General features: G+C 36.0%; 1 pseudogene; it reads right to left on the minus strand.

The window, feature by feature from the left end:
* Positions 1-13,077: 13,077 nt before the first annotated feature.
* On the minus strand, positions 13,078-25,657 carry LOC114222673 (nascent polypeptide-associated complex subunit alpha pseudogene; annotated as a pseudogene).
* Positions 25,658-26,009: the final 352 nt, after the last annotated feature.

Raw genomic sequence — 26,009 nt, forward strand, 5'->3', positions numbered from 1 at the left:
CCTATGTAAAGTAAAAGATGGCAATAGCAACTTTAGAATTCAGTAAATAGGAAATTAGTAGAATGATTTAATGAATGAGGCACATTGCAACTTGTATTACAAACAAGCAGCTTTACATAGTTTTATAATATAGTTCATTTAGGGGACAAAGTGAAGTACATTTTTAATCTGTGAATCCATATATTGATTTCTATATTAATTTAGATGATTTCAATTATAATATTTTTAATAGCATCTTGGAATTTCTTGAGAAAAGGAGGGGGAGCCACTAGTGCCAGGGTGTACCTTCTGAAATTTGATTTAATAATTCTAGTCTCAGGCCTCAGCATGGGTATTTTTTTAAAAAAGCTCCCCAGTAACACTAATGTGCCACCAACGAAGAGAACCACTGTTCAACAGCAGAGGTTGGCAAATACACCTGCAGCTGCCTATTTTTGTAGATGAAGTTTTATTGGAACATGGCCATCCTCATGTATTACGTGTCATCTATGTCTACATTTGTGCTACAATAGTAGAGTAGGTGCTACAAAGACCATATGGTTTACAAAGCCCAAGATACTTTATACCATACAGAAAAATAAATTCAAAATGGATAGAAGACCTACATGTGAGACAGGAAATCATCAAAATCCTAGAAGAGAACACAGTGTGACCTCTTTGACATTGGCTGTAGCAACTTCTTACTAGATATGTCTCCTGAGGCAAGGGAAATAAATGCAAAAATAAACTATTGTGACTTTACTAAATAGGGTTTCAAAACCATTTTTTTCTTTATGTAGAATTCTAAGAGGCCGACATCAGGTTGGACATAGGAAACTAAAAAGAAGTCTGAAATAGTACTTTTCATGATCTTTAGGAGGTTGTTTGGTTTGACTTTCAATTGGTTCCTAGGCTTTGGATTTGTTATTTTTAGTTCAGAGTACTTAGTGAATTCTAAAAATTGTGTTGGGACTTTCAGGCAGGGCTGGATTCCTAGATACACATACAGTGTCTGTCACATAGCCTGTACTTGCCAATGAACAAGTGTTTACAATGGACTTCTTTATAATTTGTGACTCATGATGGTTAGATCTGTGCTTCTAGGGCTGGCTCCAAATCGGTGGCTCAGTGATTACAGGGAACGTCAGCCCATGTTTGCCAGTTCATATAATGTATTTTTCTCAGCAAAATAAATTCTCACTGTTGTGGATAGTAGCTTATACAATACAGAATATTTTACTTACTATTTGTAATGACATAATAAACATGAAAAGTACTATTCTAAAACAATATATACATTCATTCATGGATCTATGAAGCAATATTAATATTCTAAAAGGAATACTAGATAGGAGATAAATTGAGTTAACCTTTAACTATGTTATATTTGAAATTTACACGATGTAAAATATGAGAGTCAGAGCTTGTTCAGATTTTTGTCCGTAGAGGAAAATATTTTCAAATGCAGATTTTAAACTATCATTGACTCTCTATGGAAGGCTGGATTTTTCCATACTTTTTCTTTCAAATCTTGAGAACAATTGAATATCTGATAGCTATCAGACCAAAAGATACAGTCTTTATTCCAAAGTCAAATTGTTTGGTTTACTTCTGTTCTCTTTTTTGCAGGTCTTCTAATTGGTATAAATTGTATTTCTTGTGACTAGATTAAAAGACTTCTAGAACTCATCAGGGAAATACAAATCAAAACTACAATGAGATACCACCTTACACCAGTCAGGATGGCTAAAATTAACAAGTCAGGAAATGACAGATGTTGGCGAGGATGCAGAGAAAGGGGAACCCACCTACACTGTTGGTGGGAATGTAAGCTGGTGCAGCCACTCTGGAAAACAGTATGGAGGTTCCTCAAAAAGTTAAAAATAGAGCTACCCTAAGATCCAGCAATTACACTACTAGGGATTTACCCCAAAGATATAAATGTAGTGATTGAAAGGGGCACCTGCACCCCGATGTTTATGGCAGCAATGTCCACAATAGCCAAACTATGGAAGGAGCTGGTGTCCATTGACAGAAGAATCGATAAAGAAGATGTGGTGTATATATACAATGGAATACTACTCAGCCATCAAAAAATTGAAATCTTGCCATTTGCAACTACGTGGACAGAACTAGGGGGTATTATGCTAAGTGAAATAAGTCAATCAGAGAAAGACAATTATCATATGATCTCACTCATGTGGAATTTAAGAAACAAAACAGAGGATCATAGTGGAAGAGAGGAAAAAATAAAATAAGATAAAATCAGGGAGGGAGACAAACCATAATAGACTCTTAATTATAGGAAACATACTGAGGGTTGCTGGAGGGGGGATGGGGTAACTGAGTGATGGACATTAAGGAGGGCATATGATGTAATGAGCACTGGGTATTATATAAGATTGATGAATCACCTCTATCTCTGAAACTAATACATTATATGTTAATTGAATTTAAATTAAAAGAAAAGACTTCAAAAAAAAAAAAAAAAAAGAAAAGACTTCTAGAACTATTTACACTAAAAATTAGCAGCCAATCGCCTCATTTCATAGCAAGGAAACCACAACCCAGAGAAGTTAGGAAGTGGAGTTAGAACTAAATTCAGAAGTCCAAATTAAGAATGTTAATCCTGACTTCCTTAAATAATTCAGTTGCTAATTCTTATTGAAAACTGTTTTGAGGGGCGCCTAGGTGGCTCAGTCCTTAAGCATCTGCCTTCTGCTCAGGTCATGATCCCAGGGTCCTGGGATTAAGCCCCCGCATGGGGCTCCCTGCTCAGCGGGAAGCCTGCTTCTCCCTCTCACATTCCCCTTGCTTGTGTTCCCTCTTTCGCTGTCTCTCGCTCTGTCAAATAAATAAATAAAATCTTAAAAAAAAAAAAACTATTTTGAAATGTTGGATTGATCTAATTCTTTCCAAGTCCACTGTTAATTTCTCAATCCAAGCATTTAATACTCCTAGATATCTATGGTATTTTATTTATTGATAGATTTATTTATTTATTTGAGAGAGAGAGTGTGTGTGGGGAGGGGCAGAGGGAAAGGAAGAGAGAGAGCCTAAGCAGACTCCTGCAGAGCAGGGAGCCTAGTGCAGGGCTTGATCTCACAACTCTGAGATCATGACCTGAGCTAAAATCGAGAGTCAGCCGCTTAACTGACTGAGCCACCTCGGTATCCCGATATCTACAGTATTTTAAGTTGGACTTTGTGCATCTAGTTTCTTTTTACTCCAATTCATCTTGTTTTTGTTTCTGAATTTATTTATTCTCTACTAAGTATGCCAAGTAGTCTTTAACAATTTTTTAAGTGATTATGAAATATTTTATCTTTATAATGTAATATTATCTTAGATAAAGAAATACACTCTGGGAGGGAGACCTATGCTCAAGGAGTTTACTGGGACATGCTCTTGGGGTCAACACCTTTAAGGGGAGTGAAGAAAGTCTTGGGGAGAGGGTCTCTTAGGTTGCTTCTCTATCTTGGCTATTGTAAATAATGGTGCAGTAAACATAGGGGTGCATATATCTTCAAATTAGTGTTTTCATTTTCTTTGGGTAAATACCCAGTGATGGGATTATTGGATCATCTGGTATTTTTATTTTCAATAAATTTGAAATTTGAGGAAGCTCAATTCTTTTTTGCAGTGGTTGCACCAATTTATATTCCCATCAACAGTGCACAGAAATTACCTTTTCTCCACATTCTCACCAACACTTTTTATTTCTTGTCTTCTTGATTTTAGCCATTCTGACAGGTGTGAGGTGATATCTCACCGTGGTTTTAATTTGCTTTTTTCTGATGGTGAGTGATGTTGAGCATCTTTTCATGTGTCTGTTGGCCATCTGGATTTCTTCTTTGGAAAAACGTCGATTCAGGTCCTCTGGGCATTTTTAACTTGTTTGTTTTTGTGTGTATGTTGAGTTGAATAAGTTCTTTATATATTTTGGATATTAACCCCTTATCAGACAGTTCATTTGCAAATATTTTCTATTCAGTAGGTTGCCTTTTTTAAATTGATGGTTTCCTCCACTGAGCAAAAGCTGTTTAGTTTGATATAGTCCCAATAGTTTATGTTTGCTTTTGTTTCCCTTGCCTTAGGAGACATATCTAGAAAAATATTGCTATGGCTGATGTCAGAGAAATCACTGCCTGTGTTCTTTTCTAGGATTTTTATGGTTTCAGGTCTCACATTTAGATCTTTAATCCATTTTGAGTTTATTTTTATCTATAGTGTGAGAAAGTGGTCAGTTTCATTCTTTTGCGTGTGGCTGTCCAGTTTTCCTAACACCATTTGTTGAAGACACTGTCTTTTCCCCATTGTATATTCTTGCCTCCTTTGTCACAGATTGACAGTATAATTTTGGGTTTATTTCTGGGTTGTCTATTCTGTTCCATTGATTTATGTGTCTGTGTTTGTGCCAGTACCATACTGTTTTGATTACTACAGTTTTGAATGGGTAAAGAAGATATAATATGTGTGTGTATATATATCACATACATATGTGTATATATACACACAACGGAATATTAAGCAACCTTAAAAAAGGATGAGATCAGGCCATTTGTGACAATGTGGATGGATCTAGAGGGTATTATGCTAAGTGAAGTAAGTCATACTGAGAAAGACAAATACTGTATGATTTCACTTATATGTGGAATCTAAAAAAAAATAAATAAGCAGAATCACACGTTTAAACATAGAGAACAAACTAATGGTTGGCAGTGGAGGGGGAGGTTGGGAGATGGACAGAATGGGTGAAGGGGAGTTGGAGAATACAGGTTTCCAGTTATGGAATGAATAAGTCACAGGAATAAAAGGCACAGCATAAGTCAATGATATTATGCTAACATTGTATGGTGACATATGGTAGCTTCTCTTGTGGTGAACAAAACCTAATGTTTAAACTTTTTGAATCACTATGTTGTACACCTGAATCTAATGTAATGTTGTATGTCAACAACACTAAAATTAAAAAAAAAATCATTTAAAAAAATCTTACAGACTTTACAAAAAAAAAAAAAAAAGACTAAAGAGAGGGAAGAGTTAAGTAGCTCTGGAGACCAGGCCTTGTACTTATATATCTACCAGTCATGGGATGCAGGCTTATTCTAGGGAAAGGGCAAGGCCTTGGGTGAGGTGACTCTCTTTGGTTAAGGGCGAGTCCTGAGAGAACTCAACTGGAAACTGTCAACTGCCCAATTTTACTCGAATGCCCTGGGTCTGAACAGAGATCTAGGCAGCACACCACAGGATCTACTAAAATATATATGTGTGTGTATAACATATGAATGAGACATACAGAATAAAACAGCCAGTATGTTGGAAAGAATAATGCAACTGCCAAAAGGTCCATGTCCTAATCCCTGGAACATGTGAATATCTTACCTTACATGGCAGCAGAGACTTTGCAGGTATGATTAACTTAAAGATTTTGAGATGGGTTTATTATCCTGGATGATATGTGAGCCTAATGTAATCATGAGGGAAGGTCAGAATCAGAGATCTGATGATGAAAGCGGGGATTGGAGCAATATGTCAGCAACCAAGCAATGCAATAGACTCTAGATGACGGAAAAGCCAAAAAATATACTCTCCCCTAGATCCTAGAAAGATCTTTGCCTACAATTTGATTTTTGCCCCATAAGGCCCATTTCAAATTTCTGAGCTTGAAATCTGTAGGGTAGTAAATTTGTATTGTTTTAAACTACTAACTTTGTGGTAATCTGTTACAGTGACAATGAGAACTAATGTGCCTGGGTATCAGAACCCCAGGTTAAGCAATAGAACATTAACCATGCCTCTGAGAACACCTGTATGCCTTTCTCAGTCGCATTCCTCTCCCTTTCTACCAAAGGTAACAACTATTCTGAATATTAATTTTATCATTTCCTTACTTTTCATCATAGTTTTACCATATATATTATATACCATTAGTATTTATCTATTAATATATTATTAACAAGTATTATAAATATTAATATATATTACATATTAGTATATGTTTCTAATGGTATATTGTTGAGGGTTTGTGTTTTATAGTATTCTGAAATTGCTCTATCATTCAACATTGTGTTTTTGAGATTAAGCAATATGAATGTGTGAAGCTATGGTTCATTTTTTTACTGCTGTTAATATTCTAGTTTTATGAGTATATGGTAATTTAACTATCCTCCTGTTGGACATTAATCTACCTTTTCACACTTGATTTAATCAGCAAAATTTCTGCAGATTATCTTCCAAACTGATAAGGGAAAGGTCTGAGGAAAAGCAGTTCAGGGAGATCAATGTGGTATTACAGTCTTTCCCTTTCTATTGACCTCAGTTTCTTTCCTGGCAAATGAATAAATATCTTTCTCATTGTCATCACCTAACTTAAATGGTAAGTTCCTAGATGATAGGAATTGTTTTGCTAAGCATATGTTTTATATTATACAATACTTTGTATAATGTTTTGCTGGTGTTGAATATTAAATAATAATAGCAATAAATGTTACATACTTCATGCATGTAGGGGTCAGGACATTTTAGTTGCAAACAAAAGAAACTCAACTTATACAAACTTAAGCAGAAAATATATTGGTTTGGCTCGCATCTGTGGAAATTTCTCTCACATCTGTAGGAGAAGCTAGAGCTTTAAGACACATCTGTATACAAGGGTTGAAATGATGTCTTTAGGACTCTGTATCTGTCTGTTGCTCAGATTGCCCTTCCCTGCCTGACCTCATTCTCAGAAAGAGATTATAATGGAGAGATACCAATTGTAAGCTTCAGATCTGCTTCATTTTACAAATTATTTTTCCAGAAAAAGACAACATCCCACTTCCTCCTAGTGACCACATATGAAATCTCTGATGATTCAGAGATATTTTGGTTGGTTTTGCTTAAGTCATGGCAGTCCTACCTGCTTCATGTGAACTGAAAATATTAATACAGAATGGATGAGGGTCTTCCAAAGGAAAGGTTGCTGAGTAGGAAAAAATGTGCTCTACCACATATAACAGGAACTTTTCTGGGTTTAATGCATTTAACACTTTGCTTAATGTGAAGATGCTGAGATCTTAATCTAAATAAAAATAATCTTTATGGGGCACCTGGGTGGCTCAGTCGGTTAAGCATCTGCCTTTGGCTCAAGTCATGATCCCAGATTTCTGGGATCAAGTCCCACGTCAGGCTTCCTGCTCAGTGGGGAGTCTGCTTCTTCCTCTCTCTCTACCCCTCCTCCCTGCTCATGCTCTCTCTCTGTCTCTCTCAAATAAATAAAATCTACTAAAAAATAATAATCTTTATAAGGATGGATTCTCATAATTAATCATAAAGCTGCAAATAGAATTTAGATTTATAGCTTATCATTATTATTACAGGGGTTACATTTCCTCTTTGATAGCTAGAAAGTTCTTAAAGTAAATGGAAAGATCTATGAGGCACATGCCGTTTTGTTGAATTTTGAACCACAAAAGTTTTAAGCTTTAAAAACTGATTTTCACAGTATCCATGCTGTGAAAAATACCTGTGACAAGACTTAATTCACTTTCACTTCAGTGCTTCTCTAATTTGGAACGTAGATGTTTCTTTTTTTAGTATGACTCTGATCCTGTGTGTGTGTGTGTGTTGGGCCATATGAATAGACAAAATGATTGACTGGAAAGAGCAGAGGGGCTGTGAATAACGAGGCCTGGGTTCCCACAAAACTTTTTTAATAAAGCTTTACAATACATACTATGTTGCAATTATCCCCCATGTTGCAATTTATCCTTTTACTTATTCTATTTAATCATCTGGTAGGATGTGAACACCTCGACCTCAAAACAAGGATTGTGTTTTAGTCATTTTTATATCTCAAACTGAGACAAACATCTGGCACACAGAACTCACTGAATAAAGATATATTGAATTATTATTATTAACATAATAGTATTTACCAAAAATAGCAATATTAGTCATCATTAATACTAATAAATACCACTTATTGAGTGACTAATGGGTGCTATGTTCTGCTATGTATTTTTTCAAGTTATTTTATTGTTTATTAAGTGAATTTATTAACTTCAGTCTGCATTAGGTTTCCTCATTTATAAAAAAACATAGCTAGATAATATCTAATATGTCTTTCAAATTATATGTTTATAGGAATTTATTTTCCTGTTGACTTCCATTCTGGGACTGGAGATGTGTTCTTATGGAAAAGATTTAGACCAAGTACATTAAAAAATTTCAACTGGCACACACTGAAAAATATTTATTCACTAGGGACTGTATCCTATGTTTTTCTAGCACTCTGGAAAAAGTTGGAAAAAGCTCTCTGCTCTTCCACATAGTTACACTATCTTTAAAATTCCAATTAGGGTGAGCAGGACACTTGAGCAGTTGTTCTTCAGGCTCTCCTGACACCTAGCATTTTTGGAGTTTTATGCCTTGAGAGCTTCAGAGCAGATCCATCCCCTCCCACTATCAATCTGTTTCTAATTGTAACAATTTAGAAAAAAAATTCTGAGTTAAGCAGTAAAACATTCTATTTCCAATTTGTCTTAATTTCATCATTCCTTTCTCCTATTTCTTATGCGAGCTGACTTTTATCATAGCTTTAATATAATAGACTTTGATGTTATTGTAGTAGTGGTTCACCTAGGTGCTCTAGTTGTTAATTATCTTAATAATAATATAGTTGCTTCAAATAAAATTTCACAACATCATTGGATTATTTGCCTGAAGGTGCTTGTGATACCTTACACTCAGCAGTTGTTTTTTTTTTAAAGATTTTATTTATTCTTTTGACAGAGACAGTGAGAGAGGGAACACAAGCAGGGGGAGTGGGAGAGGGAGAAACAGGCTTCCTGCTGAGCAGGGAGCCTGACACGGGGCTCGATCCCAGGACCCTGGAATCATGACCTGAGCTGAAGGCAGACGCTTAACGACTGAGCCACCCAGGGGCCCCTATACTCAGCAGTTTTTAAAATTTTTAACATCGCATGATGAACCACCTTTTTTGTGCAAGGTTTTGATGGTAAATATGTAAGTATGCATATCCTGAGCAGATTTTATTAACAGCTATAAGTTCTCATTATTTTTTTTCCTATTCATAAGTACTTTAAAGCAAAACAAGAAGGTATATTTCAAGACATAATGGCATTTGTTCAAGAATAATGAGTAAAATGAAAAGAAAGAATGTGATAAGTACTTTATGTATAAATAACCCACTAGGGAGTTTCAAAGTAGAGACAATTACAACCTGTGTCATTAAACTTTCATGAAGAGGTAGCTTTAAGGTAAGGAGACTGCATTCCTCAATTTGGGGTTGGATAGAATTTAATATTATAATTGGGCAGAAAGAGTGAAGGAAGGCCATTCCAGGTCGAAGGAATATCATGTAAAAAATAGGGAAGCTCAGAGAACAGAATGTGATATGGTAGGGTTATTCATTTCTCTCAACAAAGATTTATTGACTGTCAGCTATATAAGAGGCACTGTATAGGTGATGGGTGAACCAGTTGTCCCTGAGCTGGAGGAGGCTATTGAGGAGATTATACTCTCTAGACAATTATAACTACTGACTTGACGTCTTACTTTGGATGTTTCAACCTCCACATATCCGTAACTGAACACATGCTCTTCCCCCTTGTGAGCATCTTTTCTTTGGGGGGCAAGGTTTTTCCCCCACTCTTTGTAAGCTTAGAAGCCATCGAGGCCAGCTCCTCCCTTCTTTATGTCCTCTTCTAATCAAAACGTTGACATATGACCTAGACTTCACCATCGGGACATTCCTGCCAGGGCTTTACATCTGGAACAAGTTTTAAAGGCAAAGATGAAGAGATGGTGAGAAGTCATTTACAGTATAGTGGCAGCTGTGGTATCCTGTGGGGACAGTAGCTCACTTGCCAGACTTTTTCTACCAACAGATAGTTGTAGTGCTTCTTGCTTTTCTTTTTTTAAAAAAAGATTTTATTATTTGAGAGACAGAGAGAGAGAGAGAGAGAAGGAGGGAGAGCACAAGCAGGGGGAAGGGCAGAGCGAGAAGCAGTCTCCCCATAGAGCAGACAGCCCGATGCAGGGCTCCATCCTAGACCCTGAGATCATGACCTGAGCCGAAGGCAGATGCTTAACCGACTGAGGCATCCAAGCGCCCCTGCTTCTTGCTGTTTATCCTTCTGAGATGACCTTGATTTATATCTGTTTTCCAAGTCTGGTCTTAAAACCTTTCACCCATTCTGTAAAATCCTTTTGCTTTTACTTTGGTTGTTTTTCTTAAGCTAATATAGATGCTGCCCTGGTGCCCTGTATTACATCTCCTTGATCCATTTCTGATTTCAGCTGCAGCTGACATGAACATTTCTGTGCAAGGTCATACTCTCTTCACTCTAACAACATCCCTCAAGCAGGAGCCACCTGTCTTACAACTTCTGCCCAAGGGCCTTCTCTGATGCTGCTGGAGTCCATTTACTCTCATGTAGCACAGCTCAGAACTCACTATTAATGCTCCTAGGGGTAACCCTCAGCCATTGAGGGAAATAGCGGATGGATAAATGCTTCTTTTTGACCTTCAGGTGGGTAATGTGGGGATGTGTTCTATATACTTCTTAGGATGGCTTAGTGGTGAGCATTATCCCATAGTAGAGACCTGAAAACATGCCTTTAAATTGGCTTTTCACCTTTTCTATCACACTCTTCCCCGTCCATGAATCCTGCTTTCTGGTATCAACTCCCAGATAAATGATACCCAAATCAAGCCCCAAATAAATAGTACCCAAGTCCTTGTCTCAAGTCCTGCTTTCAGGGAAAGCCAAACGAATGCACATAGCTAAAATTGGTTTCAGTTGCTCATGCTGATATATACGCACCATGCCTGTTACTCTTCCAGTGACCCTTTTCTCAATTAATGGTACCACCATCAAGTTAGTGCACAGATACTTAGGAGCCATTCATAAATCCTCCCTTCTCCTTCATCCCCATGTTGGTCCCATATTCAATTACTTCACCAAATCCTGTTGATTTTCTCTCTTGAGTATTTCTTGAATACATCCATTCCCCCCATCTTCACTGCCACTCCTTTAGTTCAATTATGAACATATCTCATGTGTACAACTGCAGTTATTCACATCCACTCTAGCCCTCTATCCAATCTCTTTTCCATATTAAAACCATAATAATATTTCAAAATTTCTTCAATATATTCAAAATGTTTATTATCCCCTACTTAAAATACTTAAATGGCATTACATCACCCTACAAATAAAGACAGCATTCTGCAATCTGGTTTAGAAGGTTCTGCATGATGGGCCTTTACATCCTCTCCAGAGGCATCTTTATGTTTCTCTCCCCTCTCAGCCCTAGCCACACTGGCTACTCTAAATCCCTCATATTCACCAAGTCCACAGGATCTTTTCATGTATTGTTTCATCTGCCTATAATTCATCTGCCTCTCTCTTCATTTACTAATTCTATGGTTAAGAGTGTGGACCCTAGAACCAGACTACTTTGTTTTATAATTTCAGTTTTACTAGTAACTGCTGTGTGACCTCAGGGCAAGACACTTAACTATTCTGTTCCTTAATTTCCTAAGCTGTAAAAATGGGGGAAGAAAAGAACCACCTAAAGCAATGTTGTAAGGATTAAATGGGTCAATAACACATGTGAAACACATAAAATAGTACCTGGCACATAGCATAACTATGTAATTGTTGGCTTTTAGTTAGTTGACTTAGATTAGGTATCACTTTTTTCAGTGAAGCCTTCCCTCATTTCCCAAATAAGTCAAATACCATCACTCTAGACTCCCTGTACCTTTCTTCATAGCACCACAGTCATAGTTTTACACTTACTTATGTGATTTTTAAAAAATAACTGGCTACACGGGTGTTTCTTTTATTCTTTTTCTTAAGATTTTATTTTTATTTAGTTAGAGAGGGAGAGAGAGGAAGAGAGGGAGGGAGAGGGAGAGTGAGCACAAGCAGGGGGAGGGGCAGAGGGAGAAGCAGACTCCCCACCTAGTAGGGAGCCTGATGTGGGGTTCAATCTCAGGACCCTGGGACCATGACCTGAGCTGAAGGCAGACGCTTAACCAGCTGAGCCACCCAGGTGCTCCTTCTTTTATTCTTTTACATTAAAGTTTATATACTCATTCTTTAAAATTTTGTTATTGTATATTTACTAGTTTTATTGAAGTATAATTAACATAGGATAACCTGCACATTTAAAGTATGATTTTGTATAGCTTTGACATATGTACACAGATACAAAGTATCACCACAATCAGGCCATATCAAAGTTTTAAGTAACCTTACTCCCAATATGTGTTTCCACAGAGGGTCTTTATGTGATGAATATTCTGATGCCTTATCTGCCTGAATGTATCTTTATTTCAGCCACACACTTAGATAAATAGGTTAGTTTCATGTAAAATCCTAGATTCAAAGTTCCTTTCTTTCAGTATTTTGAAAATATTTTTTCATGTTCTTCTTGCATGCCAGTTTTATTCTTGTAGCTTTTATGTGATTATTTGACTAATGTCTTTTTCCACAGAGAGACTGTAATCTCCATGAAGGCAGGGGTCATGTGGTTGGTTTGTGCTTATCATTTTATCCCATTGTGTATCCAGCACACTGCCTTGGTACCTAATAGATACTCATTAATATTTGTTGAATGAATGAACAAAGGTTTAGGATGAGGCAAGTTTAGAAATATATTTGGAATAATGTTTTGGATGGCTTTGAATGCTTGTTGAAGAGTTTGTATATAATTTGGCAAGCAATGGAGTTATACAAGGTTTTAAAATATTGTAGTGACATAATTAGAGCAGTGCTTTAGGAAGCTTAGTCTGACAGCAGTATATTAGATATATTGGAGTACATGAAACTAGAGTCATGGAAACCAATTATACTGCCATAGCCACAAGGTAGGCTAAGTAATGAAGAGCTGAACTCAGATGCTGGGTGTGGGAATTGCAAATTGAAGACATATTTGAGATAGGACCAGACTTGACAAGGGTGATTTTTTTTTTCATCCAACAGGAGGCCATAACTTTATTAATGATAGAAACAGTACAAATTTAAACCAAGCTGCAGTTATTCTTTTGAAACACCAAAAAAAGTCCTCATTTTCAGGTGGTTACATTGTTAATTCCGTAATAGCATTTTCAATATTATTACTGTTGTTCTTCAGGGCTTGGACTGCCTTTGCTCTTGACACATTTGCTTGTGACATGACCAATTCTATGTCCTTAACCTCTACACCAGTTTCATCAACCTCTTCCTCTTCACTCCCCTCTTGTACAGTTGGGGTCTGTGTGTTTTCTTGAATGTTTGAGACAGCTTCACCTTGAACTTTGAATTTCTCAGCAGCTGCTAGTTGTGTTTGCTGAGATAAATCCTTGATCTTGGCCTCCCCAAAAACTATGTAGGTATCTGAAGCTGGGCTCTTGTCACATCTGGTTTTGTGATGATGAAGAGGATATTCTTAGATTTTTGGTTAGTGACTCTTGTAAACCCTGTAACCTATTGAAAACCCAATTTGGAAAGAGCCTTCCCTGCCTTCTTTTCACTCCAGCTCTGTTTTGCTTTACTGACCGGTTCTTCATCGATTTCTGCAGCTGCTGCCAGCTGGGCCTGTTGTGTGGTTGCCTGTGTGGAATCCTGTTCCTCAGGCTCTGGTACTGATTCATCACTGTCGGATTCTGTTCCAGACCCTGTCTCAGCCTGAGGCCCTCGAAACTCCTGCTATGTAGCAGGGACGGTTTCTGTGGCTTCACCAGGAGTTTTGTGAGGGGAACGCGGAACCAAGATGGTGGCAGAAAGAGAGCCAGCGAGAGCGTGACCCAGGCCTGTTGCAGAAGGAAGCCTGGCTGACAAGGGTGATTTTTAAATTTCAAGTTTGGGGGCGCCTGGGTGGCTCAGTCATTAAGCATCTGCCTTCAGCTCAGGTCATGATCCCAGGGTCCTGGGATTGAGCCCCACATGGGGCTCCCTGCTCCGCGGGAAGCCTGCTTCTCCCTCTCCCACTCCCCCTGCTTGTATTCCCTCTCTTGGTGTGTCTCTCTCTGTCAAATAAATAAAATCTTAAAAAAAAAATTTCAGGTCTGGATGACTGAGATACAGTATTCCATGAACAGAAAGAAGTGGGAGATTTCAGAGAAGCAGATAGTTTGGATGAGGCATATGTTCTGAGTTAGGTTTTAAATGATTTTGGTTTGAGGTGTTCTTGGGATGTTCATATCAAGATGGACAGGAAGAAGCTGAAAATAGGGCTATGGAGCTCAGCATATAGGTCAAAACTAGAGATATGGTCTTAAATAGGGTGGGCCAACTATGATCCATGGGTATCCAACCTGCTGCCTACTTTTGTATGGCCTACATGCCAAGACTTTATTTTACCTTTCCAAATGCTGAACAAAAACCAAAAGGGGAATAATATTTTGTGATACATGAAAGTTACATAAAATTCAAATTTGGGTTTTTTTTGAGCAGAGCCATATTCATTCATTTCCATAAAGTCTATGGTTGCTTTTGTGCTACAAAAGCAGAGTTAAATAGTTGCATCAGAGACTATCTGGGCTGTAAAGCCTAAAATATTTACTGTCTGGCCCTTTGCAAAAACAAAAAACAAAACAAAACGAAAAACCCCCAAAACTTGCCACTGTATACATATATTGCTGGGTTGTCAACTGTTATCACTCTTCTATAAAGCAATCTGACCAGAACAAAAGACCAAAAAATGAAAATAGCTATGTTAAAATAATAAAATTACAGAATTTTCTTTCCTTTTACAATTTTTTTCAAGTATTTAGATAAGACATTGATAATTTTTCTTAAAACAAATTTTATAAAAATTCATTCAAGTATTTCAGGCCAAAGCAAATGGATTTACTATTTGAATGAAGAACAAAATTCTAGGCCAAAAATAAAAACTGGAACACTTTGTTAGGTCATACCAGCAAAATTTTACACAAATGAAGCTGACTGTAAGATGTGGTGGGGGAATGAGAAACTAGATTCTGCTTGTTTTAGCCACAGGGAACGGCTATGTCGTAAATGGGTCAGTCACCTCTGATTAAAGGCACAGGTCTTAGCTTCAAGACACAGGAATTCAATTTTTCAGTTATCTGGGAGTGTTTTTTGAGTGTATTTCCTCCCAATAAGAAAAACCAATTGGTACACTAAAAAACAAAAGTGGCCAGGTGAGCCTGTGGAAAGTAGTTATTGAACTAGAATAGCTTCTTACTATAAAGATATAGTTAAGTCTGACCCAGATGCTTGAATTGATCAATCAGGATACCTTCTGCTGTGGATAAAGTGGATAAATATTGAGAAATCATTGTTCTTTGACTCTCTTATTTTAGACTTTATAATGATCATTACCCTTCAGTTACTTAGCATTACACCATTGTAGACAACAATAAAAAATACCCAAAGTTTATTTTTACATTTATTCTCTTTGATAAGATTAAGGAGGAATTGTAGTCTTTCTGATGGAATTTGGGGGAACATTGTAAAAGCTGACTCAGAGAATGATTTTTATTAATCTCTTCCGAATTTTGTGAAATTCATCCTTTTGGGGAATTATATTTTCATATGCTCAAATTAAAGAGGGTACTTAATATATGTTGTGATGATTTTTCAGCTGCCTTTTATTTTCCTTTTATCATGGTCCATAACATAGGTGAGGAATATCAGATCATTAAAAATACAATTTTATAGGGTTTAAGGTACATAGAATTATTTCAATATTTAGAATGACTTGAGATATGCTGTAATATTTTCTGTGGTAATTGTTTAGCACATATTTTCTGGGATATGAAATGGCAGCTGGAATGCCATAAATGTATGTAAAAAAGTATAAAAGTATGCTTCCTACATCAGACATATCAAGTTTGAGGGGCAAGTGAGAACAATACGAAAACAACAACAACAACAACAAAAAACAACCCAGAAATCTGTTGGAAATGTGCTGCTCAACCTGTGGACGAAGAGAAGGCCTAGAGACACTAGAATTGAGAATCAGTACAGAGAGAAGATGAGGGCAAAAAGAAACAGAAAGAGAGGCTGTGTGGTGAGAAGATTATATATATATATAAGTTTCTACCATGGTGTCTGGCACATACTGTGCACCTTACACATGGTTAACCCTACTAAGAATGAATGGGCAGTTGAGGAACATTAGAGTTATGCACAGAAAAATAAGCCATCAAGGGAGGTTTAAAAAATAGGGTAATCTTTTATTAAGGACTGGACTATTTAATAAAATTTCTTCATAATTGGGGTCCTTCCTTCCAAGATTGAAATCTATACAAGTATTTGCCATGGCTGGTAAAAAGCAAGGAAGCAAGCAAGCAAGAAGGAAAAGAAAACAAAGCAAAACACTCAAAGTTCACTTGACAAGACAATTAACTTCTGTACACTGACTGAAGTTGACAACATCAGCAAATAAGAAGATTGCTAAATGCAGAGGTCATGGAGTGGTTATATACAAATGTAACGGTAACCATATATCAAAAACCACTAATAAATATGTAAAGAATAAAGGGAAAGAAATCTGAATATATCACTGAAGAAAATCAACAAAACATGAAAGAGAGAAAGACAAGAAAGGATCAGAGAAAATCTTCAGAAACAATCACAGAACAAATAATAAAATGGCAACAAATACGTATCTATCAATAATTACTTTGAATGTAAATGGACTAAATACTCCTATCAAAAGACATAGGGTGACAGAATGGATAAAAAACCAAGACCCATCTATATCCTGCCTACAAGAGATCCATTTTAGACCTAAAGACACCTGCAGATTGAAAGTTAGAGGAGGGAGAAACATCCACCCCGTCATGCAAATGGATTTTTAAAAAAGCCAGAGTAGCAATATTTATATTGGGAAAATGGACTTTAAAACAAAGACTATAACAAGAGACAAGGAAGGGCACTTATATAATAATAAAGGGACAATCCAACAAGAAGATACAACAATTATAAATATTTATGCACCTGAGATAGCACTCAAATACATAAAACAGTTAATAACAAACATGAAGGGACTAATCAATAATAATACAACAATAATGGGGCGCCTGGTTGGCTCAGTCATTAAGTGTCTGCCTTCAGCTCAGGTCATGATCCCAGGGTCCTGGAATGGAGCCCCACATTGGGCTGCCTGCTCAGCGGGGAGCCTGCTTCTCCCTCTCCCACTCACCCTGCTTGTGTTCCTGCTCTCACTCTCTTTCTCTCTCTCTGTCAAATAAATAAAATCTTAAAAAAAAAATAGTAGGGGACTTTAACACCTCATTCACATCAATGGACAGGTCATCTAATCAGAACATGAATAAGGAAACAATGGCTTTGAATGACACACTGATTTAGATGAATTTAACAGATATACTCAGAACATTCCATCCTAAAACAGCAGAATACACATTCTCTTCAAATGCACACAGAGCATTCTCCAGAATAGATCACCTATTATCCTCAACAAGTTTAAGAAGACTGAAATCATACCATGCATATTTTCTGACCACAATGCTATGAAACTAGAAATCAACCACAAGAAAAAAATCTGGAAAGACCACAAATACATGGAGGTTAAATAACATGCTACTAAATAATGAATGGATCAACCAGGAAATCAAAGAAGAAATAAAGCACATGGAAACAAATGAAAATGAAAACACTATGGTTCAAAACCTGTGGGAGGCAGCAAAAGTGGTTCTAAGAGGGAAATATATAGCAATACAGGCCTACCTCAAGAAGCAAGAAAAATCTAAACAACCTAACCTTACACCTATAGGAGCTAGAAAAAGAACAAACAAAACCAAAAACCAGCATTAGGAAGGAAATAATAAAGATTAGAGCAGAAATAAATGATATAGAAATTAAAAAAACAATAGAACAGATCAATGAAACCAGGAGCTGTTTCTTCAGGAAAAAAAAAAAAAAGAATAAAATTTATAAACCCCTAGCCAGACTTAACAAGAAAAAAAGAGAAAGTGCTCAAATAAATGAATTCACAAATGAGAGAGGAGAAATAACCAACACCACAGAAATACAATTATAAGAGAGTATTATGAAAAACTATAAGCCAACAAACTGGACAACTTAGAAGAAATGGATAAATCCTTAGAAACATAAAAACTACCAAAACTGATACAGGAGGAAATAGAAAATTTGAACAGACCAATAATCAGCGAAGAAGTTGGATCAGTAATCAAAAAACTGCCACAGGAAAACAGTTCAGGACTAAACAGCTTCACAGGTGAATTCTACCAAACATTTAAAGAAGAGTTAATAACTAGTCTTCTCAAACCATTTCAAAAAATAGGAAAAGAAGGAAAACTTCCAAATTAATTTTATGAGGCCAGCATTACCCTGATACCAAAACCAGATAATGACACCACTAAAAAAAAACTACAGGTGAATTTCCCTGATGAGCATAGACACAAAAATTCTCAATACAATACTAGCAAACCAAATTCAACAATCCATTAAAAAAAGAATCAATCACCACGATCAAGTGGGATTTATTGCCAGGCTGCAAGGGTGGTTCAACATTTGCAAATCAATCAATGTAATATATCGCATAAAGAAGAGAAAGGATAAAAAACCATATAATCACTTCAATAGATGCAGAAAAAGCATTTGACAAAGTATAACATTTATTCATGATAAAAACCCTCAACAAAATAGGATTAGAGGGAACATACCTCAACATAATAAAGGCTATCTATGAAAATTACCCATAGGTAACATCATTCTTAATGGGGAAAAACTGAGAGCTTTTCCCCTAAGGCCAGGAACAAGGTAAGGATGTCCACTCTCACTGTTTTTATTCAACATAGTACTGGAAGTCATAGCCACAGAAATCAGACAACAAAAAGAAATAAAAAGACTCCAAATCAGTAAAAAGGAAGTAAAACTTTCACTATTTTCAGATGGCAGGATACTATATATAGACTCAACCAAAAAACTGGTAGAACTGAGTAAAGTCTTAGGATACAAAATGAATTCAAGGAAGTCTTAAGATACAAGATCAGTAAAGTCTTAGGATACAAAATCAATATACAGAAATCTGTTGTATTTCTATATACTAATAGTAAAGCAGCAGAAAGATAAATTAAGAAAAATAATCCCATTTACAAATTGCACCAAAAATAAGATACTTATGATTAACCCTAATGAAGGAGGTGAAAGACCTGTACTCTGAAAAGTATAACATTAATGTAAGAAATTCAAGAAGACCCAAAGAAGGGGAAAGACATTCTATGCTCATGGGTGGGAAGGACAAATGTTGTTAAAATGTCTATACTACCCAAAGCAATCTACACATTTAATGCAATAGCTATCAAAACACCAACAGTATTTTTCACAGAACTGAAACAAATAATCCTAAAATTTGTATGAAACCACAAAAGACCCCAAATAACTAAAGCAACCTTGAAAAAGAAAAGCAAAGCTGGAGGTATCACAATTCCAGACCTCATGTCATATTACAAACTTGTAGTGATCAAAACAGCATGGAACTGACACAAAAATAGACACATAGATCAATGAAACAGAATAGATAATCTAGAAATAAACCCACAATTATATTGTCAATGAATTTTCAACAAAGCGGGAAAGAATATCCAATGGGAAAAAGAGAGTCTCATCAACAAATGGTGTTAGGAAAAATGGATAACTCTATGCAAAAGAAGGAAATTGGACCCCTTTCTTACCCCATACACAAAAATAAATTCCAAAAGACCTAAATGTGAGACCTGAAACCATAAAAATCCTAGAAGAGAACACAGGCAGTAACTTCTGTGACATCAGCTATAACAACTTCTTTCTAGATATGTCTCCTGAGGCAAGGGAAACAAAAGCAAAAATAAAACACTGGGACTACATCAAAATAAACAGCTTGTGCATGACAAAGGAAACAATCAATAGAACTAAAAAGCAACTTACAGAATGGGAGAAGATATTTGCAGATGATATATTCAATAAAGGCTAGTATCCAAATATATAAAGGACTTATAAAACTCAAGAGGCAAAAAACAAATAATCCAATTAGAAATGAGCAGAAGACATGAACAGACATTTCTCCAAAGAAGACATCCAGATGGTGAATAGACACATGAAAAGGTACTCATCATCACTCATCATCAGGGAAATGCAAATCAAAACTGCAGTGAGAAATCACCTTACACCTGTGAGAATAGCTAAAATCAACAACAGAAGTGACAATATGTATTGGTGTGGATGTGGAGAAAAAGGAACACTCATGCACTTTGGGTGGGAATACAAACTGGTGCAACCACTGTGGAAAACAGTATGGATGTTTCTCAAAAAGTTAAAAATTGAGCTACCTTACCATCTAGGAATTGTACTATTGGATATTTACCCCAAAAATATAAGAACACTAATTCAAAGGGATACATGCACCACTGTGTTTACAGAGGCATTATTTATAAGAGCCAAGATATGGAGAGAGCCCAAGTGTCCACTGGTAGATTAATGGATAGAAAAGATGTGGTATTTATACACAATGGAATATTATTCAGTCATAAAAAGAATGAAATCTTGTCATTTGCAACGACATTCATGGAGCTAGAGAGTATAAAGCTAAGTGAAATAAATCAGTCAGAGAAAGACAAATACCATATGATTTCACTTCTGTGTGGAATTTAAGAAACAAAACCAACAAGCAAGGGGAAAAACAGAAAGCAAGAAACAGACTTTTAATTATAGAGAACAATCTGATGGTTACCAGAGGGGAGTTGGGAGGGTAGATGGGTTAAATAGGTGATGAGGATTAAGGGGTGCACTTATGATGAGCACTGGGTGTTGTATGGAGCTGTTAAATTACTATATTGTATACCTGAAACTAATGTAACACTGTATGTTAGCTGTTTCCTTTCCTTTTTTTTTTTAAGACTTTATTTATTTGACAGAAAGAGACACAGTGAGAGAGTGACCACAAGTAGGTGGAGTGGGAGAGGGAGAAGCAGGCTTCCTGCTGAACAGGGAGACTGATGTGGGGCTCGATCCCAGGACCCTGGGATCATGACCTGAGCTGAAGGCAGATGCTTAACGACTGAGCCAGCCAGGCTCCCCTGTTTCCTTTTTCTTTTATAGCAGCAACCTCTTCCTTTTGTGCTCTGCCAAAGGTGAAACAAACCTGACAGGTTAGGGTCTTTGGGAGTTCTAGAGTCCTCATTCATTTGTTATTGCTTTTCCATTGCCTCTACTTGGTCTTTACAAGAAAGATTGGGTGTGAGTAGGGAAATCTGAGAGCATGTCCCTTGGTGCCACACAGACATGAAAATCTGTCTACTTTCTAGACTTTTCTCATATTCAAAACAAAAGTTGTAAACCTCTGGGGGAGGGCCATGAAACCATTCTACTCCTAGGACTCAGTCCAAGATCTATTGCCTCAGTGCGTGTGTGTGTGTGTGTGTGTGTGTGTGTGTGTGTGTGTGTGTGTTGGGGTGGGGGTGGGGGAGTGGGGGCTGTTGGATCTAGGCAAAGATACAGTTCTGCTGAGGGAAGGGTAGAAGCAAAAGCCATTTGCCACAGAAATTAGAACAGGAAACCCTTCTGCTGCTACCGTGAGCCTTGCATTGAGTAAATAGGAAATGAAGTCTGGAGGAGCGGCAGAAAACTCTCTCCAGCCCGACTACTAAGAGTTTGATTACGGGGCGGGGGAGAGGCAGAAATATTGAAAAAACTCATAATCAAGGTCCTGGGAGCTCATGGCCTGCCTAAAGCTGAGGATGGACAGGAGAAAGGAGAACCCTGTCTGTCCTGTAAGCTGCCCGTGAAGTAATAAGCAATGACAGTCTAGTGCTGGGGAAAAAGGAAACAAATAGCAAGGTGGTAGATTTAAATTCAATTATATAAATAATTACACCAAATATAAATGCTTCAACCACCCCAGGTAGATGGCATACTTTGTTAGACTGAACATAAAAACAAGACCCAAGTATATTTTGCCTAAGATAACTGTAATTTAAATTTGAAGACATAGACTAGCTAAAAGAAAAAAAGGTTGCACAAAAATAAACCTTGCATTATCTAATTAAAAGTAAGCTTGAGAGGATGTATTCTTATCAGAGAAAGTAGACTTTAGGGCAAGAAATTTTACCCAAGATAAAGAGAAATATTACATAATGATAAAGAGATCAATGTATCAAAAAATATAACAATCCTAAATATCTACACACCTAATAACACAATTTGAAAAACAGAAACTGATAGAACTGAAAGTAGACAAATCCACAAATATAATTGGAATTTCAATATTTCCTATCTCAGTGTTTGATAGAAAAAGTAGACCAAAAATCAGTTATGGATCTAGAAAACCTAAGCAATACTCTTTTTAAGTACAGATAGAATATTCACCAAAGTAGACTGTATATAGAAATCTCTACAAATTTAAAATTATTGCAGTCATAAAAATATATTCTTCAACTACAAAAGAAGTAAACTAGAAATCAGTAGCAGAAAGGTATATGGAAAGATTCTGCAATATTGGAAAATGAAAGAACACAATTCTAAATGGGTTCCTTGGATCAAAAGGAAATTATAAAGAAAATTAGAGAATATTTTGAGTTGAATAAAGGTGAAAGTACACCATGTCAAAACTTGTTGGATATCTGGTGCAGTTAAGAGAGAAATGTATAACATCAAATGTCTATATCAAAAAGGAAGGAATTCACAAATAATGACCTCAATTTTTACCTTAAGAAACTAGAAAAGACGAGCAAAATAAGCAGAAGGAAGAAAATAATAAGAACAGAAATTCGTGAGATAGGAAATAGAGAAATATAAAGAAAGTCAATAAAACAAAAAGCTGTTTTCTTGAAAGGATGAACAAAATTGTTAAACTACTAGCTAGACTAATAAAAAAATAGAGAAGACAAATCACAAATATTCAAAGTGAAATAAACACTATCACTACAGATCTCACAAACATTAAAAGGAAAATAAGCTAATGTGTGAACAACTTTATGCCAATAAATTTGATAATTTCAAAGAAATGGAAAAATTCCTTGAAATATGCAAAATACCAAAGTTCACTCAAGAAGAGATAGGTCAAGTAGTCCTATGATCTATTAAAGAAATTGAATTAGTAGTTAAAAACCTCCTTCCCACATGGAAAATTCCAGGCTTAGATGGTTTCATTAGTGAATTCAACCAAACATTTCAAGAAGAAATATACCAATTTTATACAAACTCTTTTAAACATAGATGTAAATATCTTCAGCAAAATATTAGGTAATCAAATTTAGTAATATAATCAAAGGATAATACATTATAACCTAATTGGACTATCCCAAGAATATAAGCTTGGTTCAGGTTCAATAATTAACATAATTCCACATATCAATAGACTAAAAAGAAAAATACATATGATCTTCTCACTAGATGCAGAAAAATGTATTTGACAACATTTAACATCCATGCATGATAAAAATTTTCAGCAAACTAGGAATACAAGGGAACTTTCTTAATCTGATAAATGGAGTCTATTAAATACCTACAACCATTATCATATTTAATGATGGAAGAGTGAATATTTTCTTGCTAAGATCAAGAATCGGGCCCAGGATATCAGCTCTCACCATTTCTATTAACCTGAAAATTCTAGACAGTGAAATAAGGCAAGAAAAAGAAATAATTGTAATGCAGATTGGCAATAGGCCTTCTTTGTTTTTATTCACAAATGACACAATCATCTACATAGAAAATCCCAATGTATTTACAAAAAACATAGTAATGCCAATAAGTGAATTTAGTAAAATTTCAGGATATAAGATCAATATATAAACATGAAATATATTTCTATATATACTAAAAACAAGTGATTGGAAAAATGAAATAAACAACATGCTATTTACTAAAGCAACAAAGCCATGAACTATTTAGGGATAAACTTAAATATACTTAATTTTTTTCCTTTCATTTTCTTTTTTTCCCCTAAAGATTTTACTTATTTGAGGGAGAGAGAAAGACAGCACCAGTTGGGGCGGGGGGCGGGGCGGGGGGGCGGGGCGGGGGGCGGGGCGGGGGAGAGGCAGAAGGAGAGGGAGAAGCAGACTCCACGCTGAGCAGGGAACCCAACAAAGGGCTCGATTCCAGGACCCTGAGATCATGACCTGAGCAGAAGGCAGATGCTTAACCAACTGAGCCACCCATGAGACCCTTTTCCCTCCCATTTTCTGTCCCCAATCCCCTTTCCTCCATAGACACTAGAATTAGTGCATGCAATATATGCTCTTCCAATACACTCTCCTGATACTTATTTAGAAATATATGTACCCTTGAAAAAAATAAACAGTGGTCTTCATGTATATTTATCACTTTTTAATGTAATGAACATAGTGAGTATAATGTATAGTGCTTGTCCCATCCACCCAATCCTGACATTTCATGATCTGAGCTAGAGTACACCAATGAGTTCTAACAATTCAAAATTTACAAAAAACAACAAAACAAGACACAATCCCAAAAGGCTTAAGAAATAACTGAGAATTGCTACATTGGAAGAAATGTACATATATTTGTTTTGTTTCTAATATACCCCAGGAAGGTATTTGTTTTATATTTTTTGAGAATTAAAGCTTTTGAAAAATTGCTACTTTGATATTATATGAGACCAACTGAAATTACAATTTTTGGCTTGCTCCCCCGGCCCCATCCCCTTTTAAAGTGAGAGCCTGACCTGATGATAGTGTAGAAACTATTCAGAAGCATTCCTATTATATATTTAGCAGGAGCTGCCACCTGCAGGCAAAAAATAAAATAACAAATCACTAGTCGTTTTTTCTTTTTAAATTAAATTGAATTCATTATCAGTACCTGTTTTTCTTAATTTAAAATGATCTGGCTCCCTCTTTCTTCCACTAATTTACTGGTCTTTCCTGGTTTTCCTTTGTTGCTAGTTTTCTTAATTCCCAAATCTCCCTTGTTCTTTTGAACAACATCACCCTCTTCACCTCCTTTAATCTATTTTCTGGTACACCAAAAGACACCTATGACAAGATTTCTAAACAATAGTGATTGGATTTAAGAATTTAATTTTAGATTATTTAGCATGTAAATAGTCCTAGGTTTTGTGACATGTAAAACAATAATTTATCTTAGATTTTACTCTCCAAAGATGAAGAGTATGCTTATTTAACTTTTTTCCCCCTCCGTTTGTCCATGAATTATTTTTTAAGTCTTAGATTCACCTTTAAGAAGGATTAGAGTAAATTCAGCATAAAAGCATGAACTTTCGTTTCTCTTAATCTCTGTTTTGCTGAGGTTGAATTGCCCTTCTTAATTCTTCCTCAAAGTTTCTTTTTTCCTGAGGCTATTTTTCTTTATGTCTACAATTAGATCATAATTAACTGGGATTCAGGATAAAGCTCCATTGACTGGATTTAAATGTTCTGGTATCAGTTGCTTTTATTTATTCTTGAAAGGGAACATCTTAATTTTCAGTAAGGATAAGAACATTTGTTTAGGACATAAAAGAATTGTACTTTTAAATATTTAACTGAAGTGTTAGCAGTATGAATTAGTCACTTAATGCTCTGCTATGCTGCATAAAAAAATTAATCCCCACATTTTAGTGGCTTAACATAATAAATGATTACTTTTCACTTACAACACAGTCCAATAGCAATTGGGACATCTTCCTTCTTGTAGATCCACCAGCTGGAACATGTGCTATTCATGGTTGCCAATGGAGGGAAAAAGAGGGCTATAAAAAGGCAACTCAGCCTTATCTGTCTCAGCATGAGTGTGACATTCATCACTTCCACTTCCACTTTATTGTTCAGAATCCGTTATATGACCCCAACCAAACTGTAGGGAAGGCTATGAAATTTACAGAAGCACAGGCATGTTTGATGAGAATTAATAATCTCTGTCACATTGCTTTTATTGTTATTCCTTGACTTTTTGTTTCAGAGAATAGTGAGATATGAAATAGAGGAAAATTTTTCCAAACAAAAGAATTAGAGTCCTATTGTAGAATTTCTAAAATTAGTCAAGTGAAATTTGGAGCCAAATTAATACATATATGAG

This window comes from Eumetopias jubatus, unplaced genomic scaffold (genome assembly GCF_037043125.1).
Source record: "Eumetopias jubatus isolate StellerSeaLion01/CBP00866 unplaced genomic scaffold, mEumJub1_p1.0 scaffold_2, whole genome shotgun sequence".
In the NCBI taxonomy this organism is placed as follows: domain Eukaryota; kingdom Metazoa; phylum Chordata; class Mammalia; order Carnivora; family Otariidae; genus Eumetopias; species Eumetopias jubatus.